We start from the raw sequence: 20,574 nt of genomic DNA, 5'->3' as shown, positions 1-20,574 counted from the left end.
TTCCATGGTGTACATATACCACAGTTTATTGATCCATTCGTGGATTGATGGATACTTGCGCTTCTTCCATGATTTAGCAATTATGAATTGGGCTGCAATAAACATTCTGGTACAAATATCTTTGTTGTAATGTGATTTTTGGTCTTCTGGATATATACCTAATAGAGGAATTACAGGATCAAATGGTAGGTTTGTTTTTAGTTCTCTAAGTGTTCTCCAAACATCCTTCTAAAAGGGACTTATTAGTTTACATTCCCACCAGCAGTGTAGAAGTGTTCCCCTTTGTCCACATCCATGCCAGCATCTCTCGTTTTGGGATTTTGTGTTGTGGGCTAATCTCACTGGAGTTAGATGATATCTCAAAGTACTTTTGATTTGCATTTCTCTGATGATTAATGATAATGAGCATTCTTTCATATGTGTGTAGGCCATGCGCCTACCTTCTTCAAAGAAGTTTCTCTTCAAGTCCCTTGCCCACCCTGAGATGGGATCACTTGCTCTTTTCTTGCTAATACACTTGAGTTCTCTGTGGATTCTGGTTATTAAACCTTTGTCAGAGACATAACCTGCAAATATCCTCTCCCATTCTGAGGGCTGTCTGCTTGCTTTACTTACTATGTTCTTGGCTGTGCAGAAGCTTTTTAGTTTGATCAGGTCCCAGTAGTGTATTTTTGATGTTGCTTCGATAGCCCGAGGGGTCCTCCTCATAAAACTTTTGCCCAGGCCGATTTCTTCAAGTGTTTTCCCTACATTTTCTTCTTATACTTTCATAGTTTCATATCTTAAATTTAAATCTTTAATCCAGTGAGAGTCTATCTTAGTGAATGGTGAAAGGTGTGGGTTCAGTTTCAATCTTCTACAGGTTGCCAGCCAGTTCGCCCAGCACCATTTGTTAAATAGGGAATCTTTTCCCCACTCAACATTTTTAATTGGCTTGTCAAAGATCAGATAATGGTAAGTAGCTGGGTTCATCTCTTGATTCTCTATTCTGTTCCATGCATCTCCCTCTCTGTTTTTGTGCCAGTACTGTTTTTTTAACATAACATAATTTATTTAAAATAATTTCAGATTAGTATTTAAAAGAAATAAAAATATACATAGTTGAACGAAGTTGTTAGACACAGAGGAAACTTGTCACCTCTCTAAATGTTTTTGGTAAGTTTGTTTCTTTTTTTTTAAAACAGTTTATTTATTTATATTTATTTTTTACAGTTTATTTTTTGGCTGGGGCCAGGTTTGAACCCACCACTTCTAGTATATGGGGCCGGCGCCCTACTCCTTGAGCCACAAGCACTGCCCTGTAAGTTTGTTTCTTAAGCCCAGAGAAAATAAACCATGCCCCTGCCCCCAAAAAAGTGTGTTCATGTTAATTTTTGAAATTATTACTTGATGTGTAAAGTTAGGCCAAGCATATCAAATGGAGGGCATCAATCTAATGGCAAGATATAAAAATGCTATTATATATGCTAGAGATACATGACTACTTTCAAAGGAAAGTTTTAAACTTCTGAAAATAATTTAGTGTTATTTTTAATAATTCTGCAAAGATTTGTAAATATTATAGGCTATATGAAAAGCATTATTAATAAAACACTTCATCTTATTTATTTCACAATTTTTTAAATAATATACATGAGCAGGCACTGTGATGTTGAGTTCTGATTATACTCCAAAGGTGTTAAGGTTTATGCTACCTTAATAAACATGCATCAACATCGGTGAAATGACCTTATTAGCAATTACCCATGCACAATTAAAACTAAGACAAAAATAGAGACAAAATATATTTCAAGAGCAAAAGAAACAGAATCAATTTTAATTAACGGAGCTCCAAACAGATACTAGCATTTGATCTGGGTCCCAAGAAATAAGAGAATGCAAACAAGTAAAGAAGGAATCCAGAGCAGGCCGAATTGAGGAATTAGCATGAGCAAAGAAAGAGGCCTGTGAGTTTTCAGCCCTAAATATCGTCTAGTAGAAATAAAATGAAATTGTTATTGTTGTAGTTTCCTTCTGTACTGGCTCTATATTTTAGCCTGAGAATTTTATTTGGAATGATGCCATGCCCCCTTTGGTGAATAAATATCCTTATATACTGTTTATATGGTCATTTTTTATTTGTGTATATGTAGAACGTAGGCTGAAATATTTTAGGGCCATATTTATGGTTCCCATTTGAATTAAATTGACATATTATTATTTATGTCTTCCCTACTGTGTTTAATATATGACCATACATGACTCACAAAAACACAGTACATAGTCCTTCAATTAAGATGCCCTAAGATCTGAACCCATCAGTCAGGAGAAGGAGGAGTCATTCAGTCAGTATCTTCACAAATAATTCCATTCAGTTCACTTCAAGGCTGATCAGCCTCAACAAAGACTGAAACACATAATACCAAGATCAGCAAGGATTTAGGGCATAAAATCTCACAAGTGTTAATGGGTGTATAACTAGCATGAAATTACTATGATAATTCATCAATCTGTATCAGAAATTTCCTTTTTTATTTTTATTTTTGGAAAATTTGTAAAAAACTTTTGATACAACATCAAAGTTATGATAGCTCAAAGGACTATGTAAACATTTTAATTCACGAATTATGCTTATAACAATTTATCCATAAAAAACTCATCATATATTTATATATAAGCACATAGTATAGTATTTGGAAATAATATAAATGCCTAAAAATAGGATATTAGATAAAGGAGTTATGGTGTAATCATATGAAGATGTACTATGGAGTTATTAAAACCTACAATATACATGCCCCAAATATTTAGCTAATGACATAGAAGTTGCTACAATGTGTTTAACTGATGCTTGCCATAGCTTCTTGTATATAGTGAGCATTCAATTTGGCTTAGCTATCATTATTGTTATTGGCTATTAGTAACAAAATGCAACATAAATATGTAAATGATAAATTTTTATACCTGTATACACCAAATAACCATTGATACTCAGATGCAGATTATAACTGTGTTAGGAGATGTTATATTTAGGGTATGATATGTCAGTGATTTAAAAACTATTATTTGATTTATAAATAAGCAAAACTTCTCTAAATATTTTCTAATATTACCAATATTTTTAAATCACATTGGTTCATTTCAAATTAAAATCTACCCTTGGAAAAAAAATGTTACATTGAAGTTCCACTTCCCTGTTAATTCGTTAGGCAAAAAGTCTTTAAGAACTGATGTTGCAAAGTGCTGGGTAGGCTTTCACAGAACTGTAAACATTGAATTTGCAATTACTTCTCTACCTGCCCTGATCCACATGTCTCTAAATCATGCATATGACCTTTTAACAAATCAATTTTATTTGGAAAAACATACTCTTTCAGATTCTTTTAAATCATCTCAGAGATAAGCCTTCCGCACGGGCAATGCAGAAGGTCACTCATAAGTAATTAACATTTAAATTTTGCATTACTTCCTATCTTTTAATAAACTCCCCAAATTGGAAGCTTTACAGAAAATACCTCAGCTCTTATATTCGAATGTTTTGGGCAATTATTTTTGCTAAGCATATGTTCAATTTGCTAGTGGAAAAAATATATCATTTTTCTCCTCAACTAACATCTAAGAATAGGACTCAATAAAATAATAATAACAACAACAGTAACGACAACAAAACAGCAATGGATGTCTAAGTGAAAGGACATAAGCTGGAGTTTCTCTATTTCTGAATGGTCTTTGCTATGTTAGCCGTGACTCTCCTGTGTCACTGCTCATTACTGAACTTCAAATCAGTGTATTGAGACAAACTTCAAGTTAATGGTCTTTTCAACTATTCACATTTTATCTCTCATCTCTTGAAATACATGAACATCCTTTGAACAATATTTCTCACATTTTAAAATTTGCATTCTTTCAATAGAATTCCCATTTATCATTCTATGTCATATATTTCATTTAGTCTCACTTGTGAGACATATTTAATTTGCTCCTTACATCAATCTAACACTACAAAATCACCTAAGTCAACTTTACTTTCAGGCTATTCTGTCCATCACTTCCTGTTGTATTAGATCCAAATAATGAAAACCTAGAAATCATACACGTTTGAAAATTCATTCCTTTGCTGACATATAGACTGCATAAACCATTCCAAGGAGATAGGAATGAGGCCTTTTAAATAATATTCTTTAGAGATTAAAATCAATCCTTCTTTGTACAAATGGCTTGGAACATCTATTATATATGTCAGGCATTAAAGAGAATATAAAAGTGAACCAGACCTGGATCTATTAAAATATATGCTGAGAAGCAGAGAGGAAAGGGCTTTTAGGACCAGGAAAATAAGATCTATCTTTATTCAATGATTATTATTTTTGTGTGTGTTTTACATGCTTTACCCTGACTAAAAACTAAATCAAAAGAAAACAAACTAAAAGTCTTCATTTCATATTGTCCCACAACTTGCTTCTTCTCCAATTTTTCGTATTTGCATAATATCACAGTCATCACAACAATTACCAAAGGCTTTTTCTTGTTTTTTTTTTTTTTTTATATTGGTCTTTGAATAAAGAAGGATTTTTCAAGCTGTGATTTCTATTCTTTGGTAATAGAGGTCACAATGAGCTCTGGGTATTTATCAAACTGTCAATCGATTACAAAGATAACCCAGCAAAGCAATGGCTCTTATCTTCTGGATGATAATTTAATAACTGAATATTGCTGCACATTTTGGTGTCCAAAGCTGTATCTTCTTTATTTAACATGTGTTTTGTCAGGAAATAAAAGTGGCATATTAAATATGTAGATGATGCATTTGCAGCAGGTGAAGGTTAAATCATACCAGGACCCAATGCAGAAATAAAAACTTTAAATCACTGAAGTGAATAGAAGTGAAAGGAAACTCAGGTTGTCATATGGAACAGGAAGGTAGAAGCATGAGGAATGCAGAAGCCTACCCATTATTAAATCCATGCTGCGCATCATGATTTAATTTCAGAAAAATAACACTATCAATCACATTAAGTTAATATTTTATTTAGATTTTATTTTATTGTGATTTCCTTTAAACTTTATTTGAAAATTTGCTCTGGTCTTATAAATGAATAAGTATTATAAACATTGATGTTTAATTCATAATATAATGTTTTCATATTTTAAATATTATTGTAATTTTAAAAATGAGTAAGTTGTTAGTAGTAGGATTCTAGGTTAATGTTTTCTCTTTAAAAGGAGTTGAAATTTAAATCTGAAAAACATTGAATTGCAGAAATAGCCCACCAATAAGCAAGATAGTTTGCCAAAGTCTGATCTCAAGCTGTGGTAGAGGAAAAGGAAGGGGCAAATAATACCTGTCAAGTGCCATTTGTGGGCCTACTATGTGATAGTCGCTGTGTTAGGTACTGCTGAGATTAGCAATTTCATTTAATTTTCACATCAACACTATAAGTCTGAAAATAACTTTTTAAATATTTTTTATTAAATCATAACTGTGTTCATTTATGGGGTACAATGTGGTGATTTAATGCACAGTGTTGAATGCTTACAGTAAACTGATTAATATAACCATCACCTCATTTACTTATTTGTTGTGGTAAGACATTCACATTCTACTTCTAATAGTTCTGAAATGCAACATTGAAGATTGAGACTTGACATCTTTTACATTTGCATGGATGGAACTGAAACATATTCTTTGTGGTGAAGTATCTCAAGAATGGGAAAAAAGTATCCTATGTACTCAATACTATTATGAAAGTAACTTTTTATATCTTCACAGGACAGAAGAGAAAATTGGAACATATACAGAAAGTTCAGGTGACTTCTTCACCAATGTTACTATCTCAAAAACAACAGAACCTGAATTTTCAGACCCTGATTTTATCATTTGTACACATGATCTCTTCCAAAGGTACTGTTTTAGCTATCAATTTTCAAGTTAGAAGGTACAAAAATAAAAGAAATGGATAAGGTGACAACAACGAATAGAATAGTGAAGAGAGCAGAGGACATGCATACACACACACACACACACACACACACGTAAGCCCTCATCCATTTTCATGACTTTCATTATGCGTATGAGAAAACAAGGCTGAGCAAGTCACACTGTTTAAAAGAAGTAGAAAAGGAAAACTCGATTGTGCTTTTTTAGCTCCTACACCATTCTAGTTAACATAAGCAAACATACATCTAAATAAACGAAGAGGGATTCTTGTGAGAACGTCTAACTGTGGGTTAGGTGTTAAGTTCTCCCATTACACAGAGTGTGAAGAACAGATGTCACTCCGTAAGAGCAAAGGACAGCTTGGCACTGGATGAGTCTCTTGTTCCAGCCTCACTCCACATGACTGGCAAGAGACAGACTTTTGTGAAAGACATTCAAAAAGTACCAGTTTACCAGGATGAATAATCTTTATATGTAAACCACACAATTTGTGACTTTCATACACTATTTTCTGTTAATTATTTTTGAAAAATATACATTCTAATATTTCTAGGATAAGAAGGTTGGCTCTTTAGCATAGTATTTATACGGAATAAAAATAATTTAAAATAAAAATAAATACAACTCTAATCCTAGCCCTTTTTGCCAACATTTAGATGGCATAAAGATTACATCTGTTTTGGTGTTTTGTAACATATTCTTCTGCAAAGGAAATCCTACAGTTCCCCTTCCAGCAGTCAAGAGGCACTGCTGCTACCAATACAAGGCCACAGGCAGTTGTGCAAAGAGTGCCCTGTGTTCATATCTCTCTCAGCCACCAGTAGACATGTGAGTTGATCATATTTAAATTCTCTAGGACTAGAGTTGCTAATTTGAATAGCATTTCTTTGAAGGGCAGTTGTAAAGGATTTAAAATAACATGTAAAGGACTTAACCAAGTGCCTGGAATTGGCAAGAAATCAATATATGTTCACTATCATTATTAGTGAGGACACCATTGTTTTCAAAGCATAAGTCAAAACTTAACAAGTAAAAGCACCTGTTAAAGGAAACAGAAGCTTGACTGTTAGGCCAGGAGCATTAAGGTACCACTGAGTCATCCAGCTCTTTCTCATTATCCTCTTTTACAATGGTTTACCACCAGGCCAAAGTAAGGAATAAAAGTTGTGAAAACCATAAGTGTGGTCTGACCAATTACCCTCCTTCCACCCATCCTCCCCTCTCCACACCTATGGTACATTTTACAAGGGTACATGTCAAATCTACTAAGTGTAGAGTATACATGTCATGACACAATAAGTAAGAAAGTACAGTGAAGGCTTATGTTAACCAGTTTGTTGTATTTCAAATTGTATATAAAACCAGCACACTGTACACCATAAATGCATTATTGTACACAGCTATGATTTAATAAAAAAAAAAGATTGTGAAAACATGGAAAACAATGTGAAATAAAGTGAGATTTAAGAAACAACCAAAGAAAGCTAAGATAACTAAACAAGATACACAGTAATAACAAATACTTTATAACAAGAATGCAAAAAATAAATTTTCAGCTGTCAGGTATAAAAAGCATGTTAAAAATATCCACCTCTTGGTGGGGCACTGTGGCTCATGTCTGTAATCCTAGCACTCTGGAACCCTTAGACAGGAGGATCTCTTGAACTCAGAAGTTTAAGAGAAGCCTGAGCAAGAGTGAGACCCCGCCTCTACTAAACATAGAAAAAATTAGCCTGGGGTTGTGCCAAGTGCCTGTAGTCCCAGCTACTCAGGAGGCTGAGGCAGGAGAATCACTTGAACCCAGGAGTATGAGGTTGCTGTGAACTAGGCTGATGTTAAAGCGCTCTATCCTTGGGCAAGAGTTTCAATAACAAAGAAACAAAAACTACCTGTAATATATTTATTTATTTATTTATTTGACAGAGCCTCAAGCTATCCCCCTGGATAGAGTGCCATGGTATCACAGCTCACAGCAACCTCCAACTCCTGGGCTCAAGCGAGTCTCCTGCCTCAGCCTCCCAAGTAGCTGGGACCACAGGCGCCCGCCACAATGCCCAGCTATTTTTGTTGGTTGCAGCCATCATTGTTGTTTGGCAGACCCGGGCTAGATTCGAACCTGCCACCTTAGGTGTATATGGCTGGCGCCTTAGCCACTTGAGCCACAGGCACCGAGCCAATATTTTTAAACTGATAACTTTAAACCATGGTAATGAATGTTTAATGAAAATATAATTTTTGTATTTTTCTTTCATATGTTATTTTCTTTTAAATTTTTATGAAAGATTGGGCTTATGAAAGAGCCCAATCACTTGACAAGCTTTATTTGACCCAATTGGACTATTAAAATTGAAACCGAACATTGATAAATACACAACATTGGTGAAAGTGGTAAAAGAAAAAACTCACCCATACTTATGGTGATCTAAAGAAAAAAGAATGTTCCTTTAGGTTGGGAATCTCTGAGTAAGGTTAGTACTGAGCGTCATTTGAGCTCATTTAAGCCTTAGCCTTAACGTGTTAACATAGTCTCACGATTTCTTACACCAAACATGTGACCCTATATGTTTGCCTCCATGGCATTTAAAATGAAATTGTAAATGGCTTTATTAGTGATATTTTCTAAGTAGAACAGAGAAAAATGAAAGCAATTTGAGAAGCTGATAAAGCAACACGGTATTTACCTTTGCTTTTCTTAATAGTTCTCTTCTTTCCTCATTTATGATTTTGAAGTCTGATAGATTTCTCATTTTCAAAACAAACAATAACATAGCCTTCTGCCTGATAGGAATTTGTACAGATTTATCAGTAGTTGTGCAATACATGAACTGGTTGAAAACAATTATAGTAATGTTTCTCTCATCCAGAATTCACGTGTCTGTGTACTTATGCAAAATATACTAACTGGAAGAAAAATATGTTTCTAAATTTTTTTTTCAGAAACTTCTTAAACTTTCCAATATCTTTCAAAAGAGCCCCCTAGGAACCTAGAATATAGGTTCTCATTATTTAACAGATTTTTAAAGCACATCTTGCCAACTGGTTTTCAAGCTTACTGCAGAATAGAAGCAGAAAATTGGAAGAGGTTGCTGATGAAATCGCACACTGGTATCCATGAGCAAAGACAGTGAACACACAGGCAAAAAAAGGAAGCAATGAATAAACTGTCCATCTCAAAGCAGCATCACTTACTGAAGAGGCAAAGCCTTGTAGCGATTCAATAACCTTAGGCAGCACTGGTGAATTAAAACTAAATATGAGTACAAATATTCAGAAGGAACACAGTGACTCCTGTAAAAAATAATATGAATACTTAAAAATTGCTAACAGAATAGATCTTAACTGTTCTTATCACCAAAAGAAAGGAAAAAAAAAAGATTAAGTATGTGAGGTGATGGATATGTCAATGGCTTGATTTAAGCATTTAACAACATACATGTCATACGTACATCAAAGCATCACATTGTGCACTATAAAATATACAATTTATTTGTCAATTATATACCTCAATAAAAGTTGTAGGAGAAAATGCATATTTATAGGGAGGCGCTCACAGGTAAGAAGATGTCAGCCATTTCACATTTTACTCATTTCAAGAAGAGAATAAAGTATGCAGTTTGGGGGAATTTGTGTGTTTTACGTTTGAAAATTTGTTGTAACTTTACATGGTTAAGAAATATTTTTATATATTTGATATTTGAAAGACTGAATATTTATAATTTAGAAAAATACTTGAAAGACAAAGCCTGATCTTCAACAGGAAAAAGAAATAAAGGTAATTATTGGGTACTGTAGAGGACGCCAAGAGACAGACGCCCTCTAAGCAAGATGACTTACAGCTGAGGGGTGGACTATCGGGTGACTTGTCCACAGGAGTTCCTTATGGAGAAGGAGCCCGTGCCCTCAGCAGGGTCATTGTTAATTACTCCCCTCACCTGTATCATTCCCTTTCACTACAAGGCTGGTGCGGAGGTTGCTCGGGACTACCCGGAAAGTAAGGGCTAGCCCGCCTTCCACAAGCTTGTACTTCTAATCCGCCTCTCCCCTGGTTCCTTCCTGCGCTAACCGAGACCAGGGCCATAGGAGCCCGACGGGTTGTGACAGGGTACATTTTATGTGTCAAACATTGAATTAATACTTTTCACAAATTTTCCAATTTACTTCATAAAATAGTCGTGTGAGTTAAGTGTTATTCTATTTTTCTTATAAAAAGCATCTATGCCACAGAGAGGCAAGTGAATTTTCTAACGTGACATATTTGAAAAGTTTCTGATCTCCCAGTATCAATGTACAAAACACTCTGTTTGCATTCATGGTCTTTTACCCCACCTACACCGTCACAGAGTTCAAGTAAAGGCAGGTACATCATCTGAATATATTTCAGTAACAACACTAAAATTTGGCTATGTTTCACACCTATGTGTTGGTATCAAATATATAAAGTTTAAATTCATTTTCAATTTTTTAAGTTACACATTAGGTTTGCATTTTGAAAGCAAACCATCTTCATTAACATGTTCTAGGATGGATTCTAATCCATATTTTCTTTTATTTCCATAACTGCGAATTCAAACTGTGTTTGCCTTACCAATATCTGCCTAAAAAGCACTTGATTGCAGTGTATTTTAAATTCACCATTGCTCTATTTTTTATCTTCTGCAATAATTTTTCTTGCATATACTATATTTTTAGTTTATGACTAATGCATCTGTGGATGACTCAAGAATTCTGTTTTATTCTGGCACATCTGAAATAATTTTTCTTCTCTTGAGATCTCTACAGTATGGATTAAAATTTCCTTCTCCAAGTGTCACCACTGAAGTCTTGAATTGTTTACTGGATTTTGTTTTGTTTTTAACCATTAGAAATACCATGTGTATTTACTTTAAAATAATATTTTTACTGTGCAAAATAATTTTTAAGTCAAGAGGCCAAGGTTGCCCACATTAATCGTATTTCCATGAGTTTCAGACAAACAAGATGTGCCAATTATTCTATCACAGCTCTTGGTGGTGGGGGAAGAGGCCCAAATGATAAAAGAACAATTGAAGGTAAGAAAGTTATAATATGTTTGTATATTTTATCTCAATAATCAGGTTATAAAGGAAGAAATATGATCACTCTTCCCTAATAATTCACACTTGATTTTTAACAAATATTTATTGGACATCTTCATGAATTAGGCATTATGCTAAGCCATTGGGGCCCACCTTCAAGCAGCTCACAGTTTAAAACAAATACAAAAACACCAAACTAGATCAGAATAATTGCATGTAAGTGTGTATGTGTGCGTGTTTAGTGAAATAATATGAGCATACCTGATATTTAGTAGACAATGGGTAAACAAATAGTGAGAAATAAGAAAGGAAAAGAAGTATCCGATGGCTAAAGATATATTCATATTAAGTAGTAGCTTTCTAGTTGAAAATGAGTCAGAGGGCATTACAAACATTGGATAAAAGTACAGAAATGAGGACCAGTAGAATGTGTGCAAACAACAGTGCACAGGGTGGGTGGCTGGAGCTGAAGGAACAGTGTAAACGGCTAAAGACTTATACTCCCTGAGGAAAAACCAGAGTATGAAAGAACAAAGCAAAGAGACGAGAAGAGTGGACGGTGCAGTAACAGAAGGAGGTAGCCCCTAGACCGTCTTTATGTGTTGTGTTGGCCAAATACCATTCAATGAGGCTCAGTAATCTATCTCACACCTTGGTGGCCTGGCTTTAAATGTGGGGCTTCATAACACAAAATTAAATAAGCCTGTCTGAGTGCAGCAAATTGGTCCTGTTAGTGGCCCAGGCCTCAGCTGACATACTCCACAGCTCTCTAAAATTTCCAGTTATACATTTTTTTCTTTATGCACCGGCTTCAAATTGAAACATGATGTAAGTGGCCTTTTTTTACCTCTGATCTGAAATCACTCTACATACTCTGATAGCATCCTAGGTTTGTGTTTGTTTTCTTTCTTCTTCTCCTTCTTCTTCTTTTATTTTTTTATTTTTATTTTTGGAAAGCCTTTTAAAAGCATTTCATTCTTCAGGGGCAATAAAGAATTTTTTTTTAACCTCATTTGCTTGGAAAAAAAGTAACTTTTTGATAGGAATAAGTATGGGAGAAAGAGAAGCCTGCATTTACCGTTTTATATGGTTTTAAATTAAAAAAATAAATATGGCTTAATTATTCAAAAATATGCTAAAAATTGGCTTGGCATCCATAGCTCAGTAGCTAGGGTGCCAGCCACATACACTGGGGCTGGTGGGTTCAATCCCAGCCCAAGGCCTCTAAACAACAATGACAGCTACAACCAAAAAATAGCTTGGCGTTGTGGTGGGTGCCTGCAGTCCCAGCTACTTGGGAGGCTGAGACAAAACAATTGCTTAAGCCCAAGAGTTTGAGGTTGCTGTGAGCTGTGACACCACAGCACTCTACTGAGGGTGACATAGTGAGACCCTGTCTCAAACAAAACAAAACAAAACAAAAAACCCAGAAATATACTAAAAATAAAAAATTAAACCCTAACATTAATAAAAATAGATATAAATAATCCTAATTCCATGCAAAATTGATAAAATATTCACACAGGAAAAATTAATTTAAGTATCTTCTGCACACAGCATTTGACTATAAAACCTATGGGAAATGTAGACTAAAAATGAAAAGAACTGAAACAGTTTGAACTTTAGATAATTGATTTTTGTGTAATGGTCTTGGTGGTGCAATTCTGAAACTGTTTTGACTATATGGATTGAAAAAATGAGTGAACATGGATATTATGAGAAATAAGAAAATCACTATTGACAAAAGAAATGAAAGAATATGAGGAAAAACCCTGTAGTGTGGAATTTCAGTTTGAGGTTCTCAGTGTGAACACCTTCTTACGTGTACCTGTGTGCAAGTGCACACATATATATTTTTCCCCGAACTCTATTCCCTGAAACTGGAAAAAGCAAAGATAAACAAGAAGCGATAAACAACACTTATACCTTTGTTTCTAAACAGCATTTTCTACCAAAGCTTCTTAAAGAAATGGCTGATATTATTCTGGGGCAGAAAAAGTACCAAGTGAGCCTGCAGCATCTTATTGTTCCAGAAAATAAGAAAAAGCTCCAAGTCCAATGGGGCCATGAGAGAGGACACTGAAGACAGTTTAAATGAGATTCCATTAATAAAGCTGGAACATTGGAAAGAAAAATGAGGAAAGAGGACATAACACATTCAAATGAAAAAAAATGATATGTAATAATGAGAAAGGACAGGTCAGGGAGGGAGGGAGAAAGGAGGGAAGAGAAGAAGGAGGGTGAGGGGAGAAGGTCCTTAACTAAAAATGCCAACTGTGTGGTATATGTGTAGAACCACTGTAATGATTGATTTAGACAGGATCACATGAATTTCAATATTACAAAATGTGAAAGCTCTTTTGCAGTGGAGATATCTGATGGTCTCAACTCTTGGCAAATAATGATACATCATATGACTCCTGATGTGACATGGCTAGAGCCTCTCGGCACACACAAAACAGTGTTTTTGCTTGAAATGTTTTGTGTATCTTTACTCATGAGGAGATAGACATTGGCAGACCATGAGGTATTTGGCAAAAAAACTGACCTGGATGCTTAAAATAATTGTGTTACAGAAAACACTGCAAGAGGAGAAGATTGTTACTTCATCAAGAGAAATTAAGAAGAAATAATAAAAATATGTAAATCTTGACTTAATTTTAGAAATTACAAAACCACAAAATACAAAGATAAAATAAATAAAATATGACCATGAAGGATTTTTTTTTTTTTTTTTTAGATAACTGGGGAATTGAAGAAATTTTGTAGGGGATGTGTATTGACAATGTTGTTGAATTAATGTTTACTTTCTTAAGTGCTATAAGAGTGCTCAGGCTGCCCATTCTTAAAATATGCCTGGTGAAGTATTTATGTATGAAAGATCATGACATCCATAGCCTGCTTTCAAATGGTTTGGAAAGAGGAAAATGTGTGTTAAGATGTTAACAGGTGGTCGGTTTGGTGAGGAATATCTGAATACATATTATACCACCTTTTTTTTTTAATTGTTTGGGATTCATTGAGGGTACAAAGAATTAGGTTACATTGATTACATTTGTCAGGTAAAGTTCCTCTTGTAATTGTGTCCCACTCCCAAGAAGTGTGCCATACACAAGGACTCCCCATCCCCCTTCCTACTCCCCTTTCCTGGATTCATCACTCCCCACCCTCCACCTTGTACTAGATCATCTACTGCCTTCACATTAGAATTGAGTACATTGGATGCTTTACTAAGAAGAATGTGTTTCAAGTTAATACGAAACATTTAAAGTCTCCATATTTTTATTGCTGAATAGTATTCCATGGTATACATACACCACAGCTTGTTAATCCATTCCTGGGTTGGTGGGCATTTAGATTGTTTCCACTTATTGGTGATTGTAAATTGAGCTGCGATCAAAAGTCTAGTGCAAATGTCCTTATGGTAAAAGGATTTTTTTATTCTGGATAAATGCCCAGTAATGGGATTGCAGGATCAAATGGGAGTTCTAATTGTACCACCCTTTCAACTGTTTTTAGTATGATGTTTTTCAAAATAAAAACAAATAAGCAGGAGCCATTATTTAAACAGTGTCAGTCAATTCTAAATCCCTAATGAGTACATCCATCACTATTTTCTTCTTCCAGAAATGAAAATTACAGTAAGGACTGGCTATTCCTTCCCTCCTACCACTAGTTTCTCAAGCCCTCAAAAATTCTCCAGAGTTATAAATTCCATCTGAGCAGGTCACTCAGTCACATTCTCAGGGATTTTGTTGCCTTATAGGAAGGCTTTTAAGCTTAGTACAGCATATGAAATCTTCCATTTGATAATATGTTGACCTAGATTTCTCATTTTTTCTTTAAAATTACAGTGTTGAAATTCAGAAACATACTGTGACACTATGAAACTTTGAAATTACTTTGAAGTTTTGAGTTTAATTAATTTTAATATTATTTCATTTGCTTTTGTAGAACCTCAACAAATAGTTCTATATCTTTGTTACCCCAGATCTATCATTTTTGTTCTATTTTAATAATAAGCTACAGGATGCAAAATAAATACCTAAGCCAAAAAATTAAGAGTAAAACATCTATCAAGCAAGAAACTCCAATTGCTCTATTAATATGACACTATTTCTTGAATCCTTACAAGCCCCTTGGAATCCCAGGGCAAGTGGCCCCTCCAGAGCACATTATTGCCTTTATTAATAACCATTATCACTCTGAGATTTAGAGACATTAACTGATACACTCTACAAGGGCTTCTCACAGGTGTTGTTAGTAAAGTACTCCTGAACTCTGAAGAGACAATAATACTGCCTTTTCTCTCATGTATTAGGTAATACCTTTTAATGTCTGTGCAGTTTTTTTTTAATTTATAGCAGTCATTTAATAAAACCTAATTTTCATTTGTTAGGAATATGTTTCCTGAACCTTTCGCTGACTAGAAATGGTCAGAAAATGTATCTAAGTCTCTCTTCCATATATTGGCTCCATCATTAGTGGCAATTAGATAATCTCATCCAGTTCCACCGTTTCTTCTACCATATGAGTGCTTGTAGCTCGGACTTTGAAACTCTAGGTCCGACTTTATATGGCTAATTATCTATTGTACACATCCATCTAAGTATGCTCCTGATAACAGTCCAAAACAAAAACAAAGCCTATTTTTTTTTCCTGTGAAAATCGTTTTTCTTGTGTGATCTTCCCATCAGTTAGTGCTATTCCAAACCTTCCAAGAGAAGTTTTCCAAGAGAGAGACTTTGGTGCTCCACAGGGCTTCTCCCTCATCCTCTCTCACCAGGAAAAGAGCGCAGTGAGGCAGAAATAGCAATAGATGTTAATTTTAATAATGTTGAGTTTGCTTTTACCTCAACAAATAGGTTTCAGTATGGTTCTCTCTCTCTCTCTGTTCTAATAAACTAATATGCAATGTAGGGGTCCAATGGATAGAGGCTTTGGCATTAGTAGCTATAAATTCATACCTGACTAAGTCTTCAACTTAACAAATATTCTTGTATTCGGCCCTCAGGTCTTTTTGTTTTTGTTATTTTTTTTTCTAACCTTCTACCTGTAGAAGTTGTTGTAAATAATAAATACTCTTTGTATTTTAATGTTGTTTGGAAGAAAATAGATGATCTAGAGTTGTGTGGCCTAAATCAAGATACATTTGAGATGTATTTCTCCCCCTCTTTTACAAGACAGAATCTCATTGTGTTGCCCAGGTTAGCGTCCCTGGCATCATCATAGCTCACAGGCAACCTCAAAGTCATGGGTCAAACCAGTCATCTTCCTTTCTCAACTTCCTGAGTAGCTGGGTGCCCACCACAATGCATAGTTATTCTTTCTTTCTTTCTTTCTTTCTTTCTTTCTTTCTTTCTTTCTCTTTTTTAGTAGAGGTGGGGTCTCTCTCTTGCTCAGGCTGGTCTCCAACTCCTGAGCTCAAGCAATCCTTCCACCTTGCTCACTGAGCTACTGCTCCAGGCTTCTGAGCTGCATCTCTGAGTTGGTTACTGCAATGACCTTATGAAAGATATTTGTTAGGAGAGTGTTATCCACCCTTACAAGTCAGTCTTGTGAAAAGGGGAGTGAAAAGTTTATTTATTTATTTATTTTTGGCAGTTTTGGGCTGGGGCTGGGTTGAAGCTGGAATGATAGATGGGTTGACAGCTAGAATATAAATGATTATATATGTGAAATTAAGGATTCTGGATGCAGAAGAAGCAACCAGCGCAGGTTTATAAGGAGGAGAGAAACATATTTACATGTATAGGTGTGCGTGTACATAGGGGAAAATAAAACAGTGTGTTTAATAATTCCTTTTTCTTTCTAAAATTTTACTGTATGTATTTAAGGTATCTAACTTGATGTTTTGATACAAATTTACATAGATGTTTACTACAGTCAAAAAAATTAACATACCTATCATCTCATATAGTTATCTCTTTTGTATATGTGGTAAAACTCCCTAAAATCTATTCTTTAGCAAATTTCCACTTTACAATATAATATTATTAATGATGGTCTTCACGCTGTATACTAGGTCCCTAGTTCCATTATTGTTCTGAGGGAAATAGCTGTATGTGGGTTGTAGTTAATTTTTTATTCTTACAATTTTTGTTACCCAGTTTGACTCAATTCTGAATAGAAAACACACTAGTTTACCAATGGCTTAAAACAGACTACAATTCACTATGGTGCATTATCAGTTAATTAAATATGAAGACCAGATTTATGTACAATAGTTTTCTTCAATTTTCTACATCACCATCTATTCTCCATCTGTCCGTGTAGGCAAAGTAATCCATTATTTTAGGGACCAAATTACATTATGTGTTTTTGACCTTTTCAAAAATTGGGTGTGTTGTTTGTTTGGTTGTTTTTCTTTTTCTTTTCTATTTTTGGTTAGTTATTCAATCTGGCCTCCCCACAGGGTGGGGGAAATAAAGGAGAACAGGACAGCATTCATATTACTGAGGGAATGCCAGTCAAGGAAACATCCCCTGGAGCATCCTTAATCCAGCTGCTTTATTATTCTTCGTGCTTTAATCGGAGTGAAGTTGTTTACCTACAGGGAAAGTCTTGCACAGGCTGACTCTCTGAAGAATCTAACAACGCTATCAGTAGATAGCACTTGGGCTTTAAAAGAATGGATTAATCATATCGAATTTTTTAAACGAAGAAATAGGAAACATATGATAAGCAACTTTTAATAGGATGACTAAAGGAGCGAATGAAAATTAGAACATTGGAAAATAAAGTTCCTTTTTACTGTATCACTTATGAAGCCTCACATATAATTTCATTTCCCCATTTTATATCCCATCCTACATTAATATTTTACAGTTTTTGCATGTTAATGTTTATAGAAATTTCTATTTTGAGTTTGTTCTTTCTGTTGCAATGTTTTTTGAGTTAACTCTGGCTACTTTAAACAGCTTTCCAAATAGCATCCTTACTCACATGCCAATGCCTCCCACATAAAGATAAATGTAACCTCCTCATTAGGACGACAAAGTCACTCACATGCTTCCTGCTGACTCAAACGCTACACTTAATAATGCTCACTGTGGAGGTTTGGCACAATGATGTGTTCTCTTCACTTTTCTGCTCTTGCAATTGTTAAGCCCTTTCCCCGTGATCTCTTCTATATCCTTCACCTGGTGAACTCATTATTCAAAGTCCATCTCTGGTTTTAAGTACTTGCTGACTACCTACCTAGCTGTTGGTATAATTTTAATTGATTAATAAATTAATGTCTTCCATTCAGTAATGCAGGAAAAGATTTGCTTTTACTACGTGGTGAGGGGAGAAGCACTAGGGCTTCGCCCTCCTGAGAAAGCTTACTCAGAGCTAAGAGGAAACCAGTAAATAAATACTGTATTACTATGTATAAAACAACCCGTTCCTGGCCTGATATTCTGACTACTGCTACTAATAACATCAATAATCTGCACAAATATGAAGGCGTCCCTTGGAGAAAGCCATAGTATTTATTGCTAAGTTCAGGAGCCAGAACTGGCAAACCAGATAGTGCAGCCCTTGGCTTTCAAATGTGATGAGCAGAAACAGAGAGTCCATGGAAATGCCTCCGAGGTGACTGGGAGGGTGGAAGGAGGACGCGGGCCAAAAGGACAGGGGAGGAGAAAGGGGGAGGCTTTAGACAATCTAAATCCATCTCAGCCAGAGCAGTTCCACTTTCATTTGTTTTACACGTGGGCCTTCTATATGAGAATCCCCTTCTAAAGTGAGAAAAATGCAAGAAAACTACCTTTTTAAAATTCTGAAAACTACTCAATAGCCATTCTGACTCCTCATATTAGTAGTTCAAAGTAGTAGGAACTTTATTCCTTATGAATGAATTGAAAATTGATATTCAGAGCAGTTTGAGTCAGGTGCGGTTTCTTTAATTAAGCTCCCAGTGTGGTTCACAAAAGACAGATGGCTACGATGTTAGTGCTTTGGTTAAGAATGGCATGCTGCTTTCAGGTTCCACAGTTCTCCTATAACTAGAAACAAATTTTTACCAATGACACTTAAAAAGTGGAACCTTAGTAATTCTGTCCTTCTTTTACACATTCATAAAGTTCATCTGACAGAGTGGAAAGCATTATGTTTAACTAAGGTATAACCCGGACGGATGCAAGCTTTCAAGTCTAGATGATACCAGAAAATTCCTAGAAGTTTTATGAGTGTTTCATATATGTATTAAACATTTTTTCAGCAATGTTTAAAAAAAAAAATTTTTTTCCTGGCTTTCTGTACCCTGTCCAACTCACATGCATACACCTTTTTTAATTATCACTTTTACAAATAGGATAATCCCCCCCCAAGGAAACAATGTATTTAAAAACTCCTTGCACTCCTATTAAATACAAATATCATATTCCAAAGAGATAATCATGAAAATCATTCAAAGTGGAGGATAAAAGAGACATAAGAAGTGGAACTATGTAATATAACACAAAGAAGGAAGAAGAAAAATAAAGTGATAAGAAAGCAGAAAGAGAGAGACGGTGGGGGAGGGAGAAAGAGAGAGAGAATGTGTTCAAATGAGGCAACAGATGAGAAATAAGAAACGGCCACTTCCCCGTCCCACACCTGGAATGATACTACTGTGTGTCCACCAAAAGGCCAGCAGGAGCTTGCTTTGCTTCCTCCTTAGCCTGGGTTTGCGGCTGATAAGCAGATACTGATTTTCTGACTGTACCCTGAAGCCACTTCTTGGATGTATAAGCAGTCTCCAACCATTAAAAATACGTGGCTAACAGCGAACCCCAATTTAAGTCTCCACCTTGTCCTCCATTGTACCCACTGTATTTCACCCCCGAGCTCACACGCTCCTGTCGTTCTTCAGTGTTGTGCCTTTGCTACCTTTGTGCCCCCGCAGCTCTGTGCTTCTGTCATCACACGGCTTTCCATTATTGTAAACTCTCATGAAGGCGTGTTTTGTGCTCCTTTCTTCCCTTTACATTGCAGATATAGTAGGGACTCTAATTAAATATTTGTTAAATAAACGAATTTTACCAGAGGACATACAATCATGAAATATTACCCTAGCTGAAGACATACTTCATGTAATTGACCAGATTAATGGTGAAGCTGGAGGCAATGTAACATGGACAATTTATGAAGTAAGAGTTATTTTTAAGAGGTATTTAAAATATAAAAACAATAATGCACAGACTTTTAATGAAAGCTAAGACCAAACTAAAAGAAAGTTTTGAAATATATTTTTAATGTTATGGATGAGTGAAAATAGTTATCTATAAGAATATTCATTCATATTCTTCCTAGAAAGTATCTCAAGAACGGAAGAAAAAGCACTCAGTACTATTATGAAACCAATATATAATCACCCACACTTTCATATGAATGATAAAACACAACTGTAGCCCAGAATAAAGGAGGGAAGATGAGGGTGAAGTGAGGGGTGGGGCAGGCCGGGTGGAGGGAGGATAATTGGTGGGAACCTCACTTACTGTGTATAATGCAAGGGTACATGTCAAATCTATTAAGAGTAGAGTATAAATGTCTTAATGCAACAAATAATTTAGTGAGGTGAAGGCTATGTTAACCAGTTTGATGTAAGCACTCCAAATTATATATAAAATCACCACA

The 20,574-nt window shown here is 35.2% G+C and overlaps 1 protein-coding gene across 1 annotated transcript in view; it reads right to left on the bottom strand.

The window, feature by feature from the left end:
- Positions 1–20,574, bottom strand: part of GRM5 (glutamate metabotropic receptor 5) — a 514,551-nt gene that overhangs the window by 367,683 nt on the left and 126,294 nt on the right. The gene's annotated exons all lie outside the window — the stretch shown is intronic.

This window comes from Otolemur garnettii, unplaced genomic scaffold (genome assembly GCF_000181295.1).
Source record: "Otolemur garnettii isolate 467f Iridium unplaced genomic scaffold, OtoGar3 scaffold00001, whole genome shotgun sequence".
Lineage (NCBI taxonomy): Eukaryota > Metazoa > Chordata > Mammalia > Primates > Galagidae > Otolemur > Otolemur garnettii.
The sequence above is the reverse complement of the archived record's forward strand: the minus strand, read 5'-3'. Positions and strand labels throughout refer to the sequence as shown.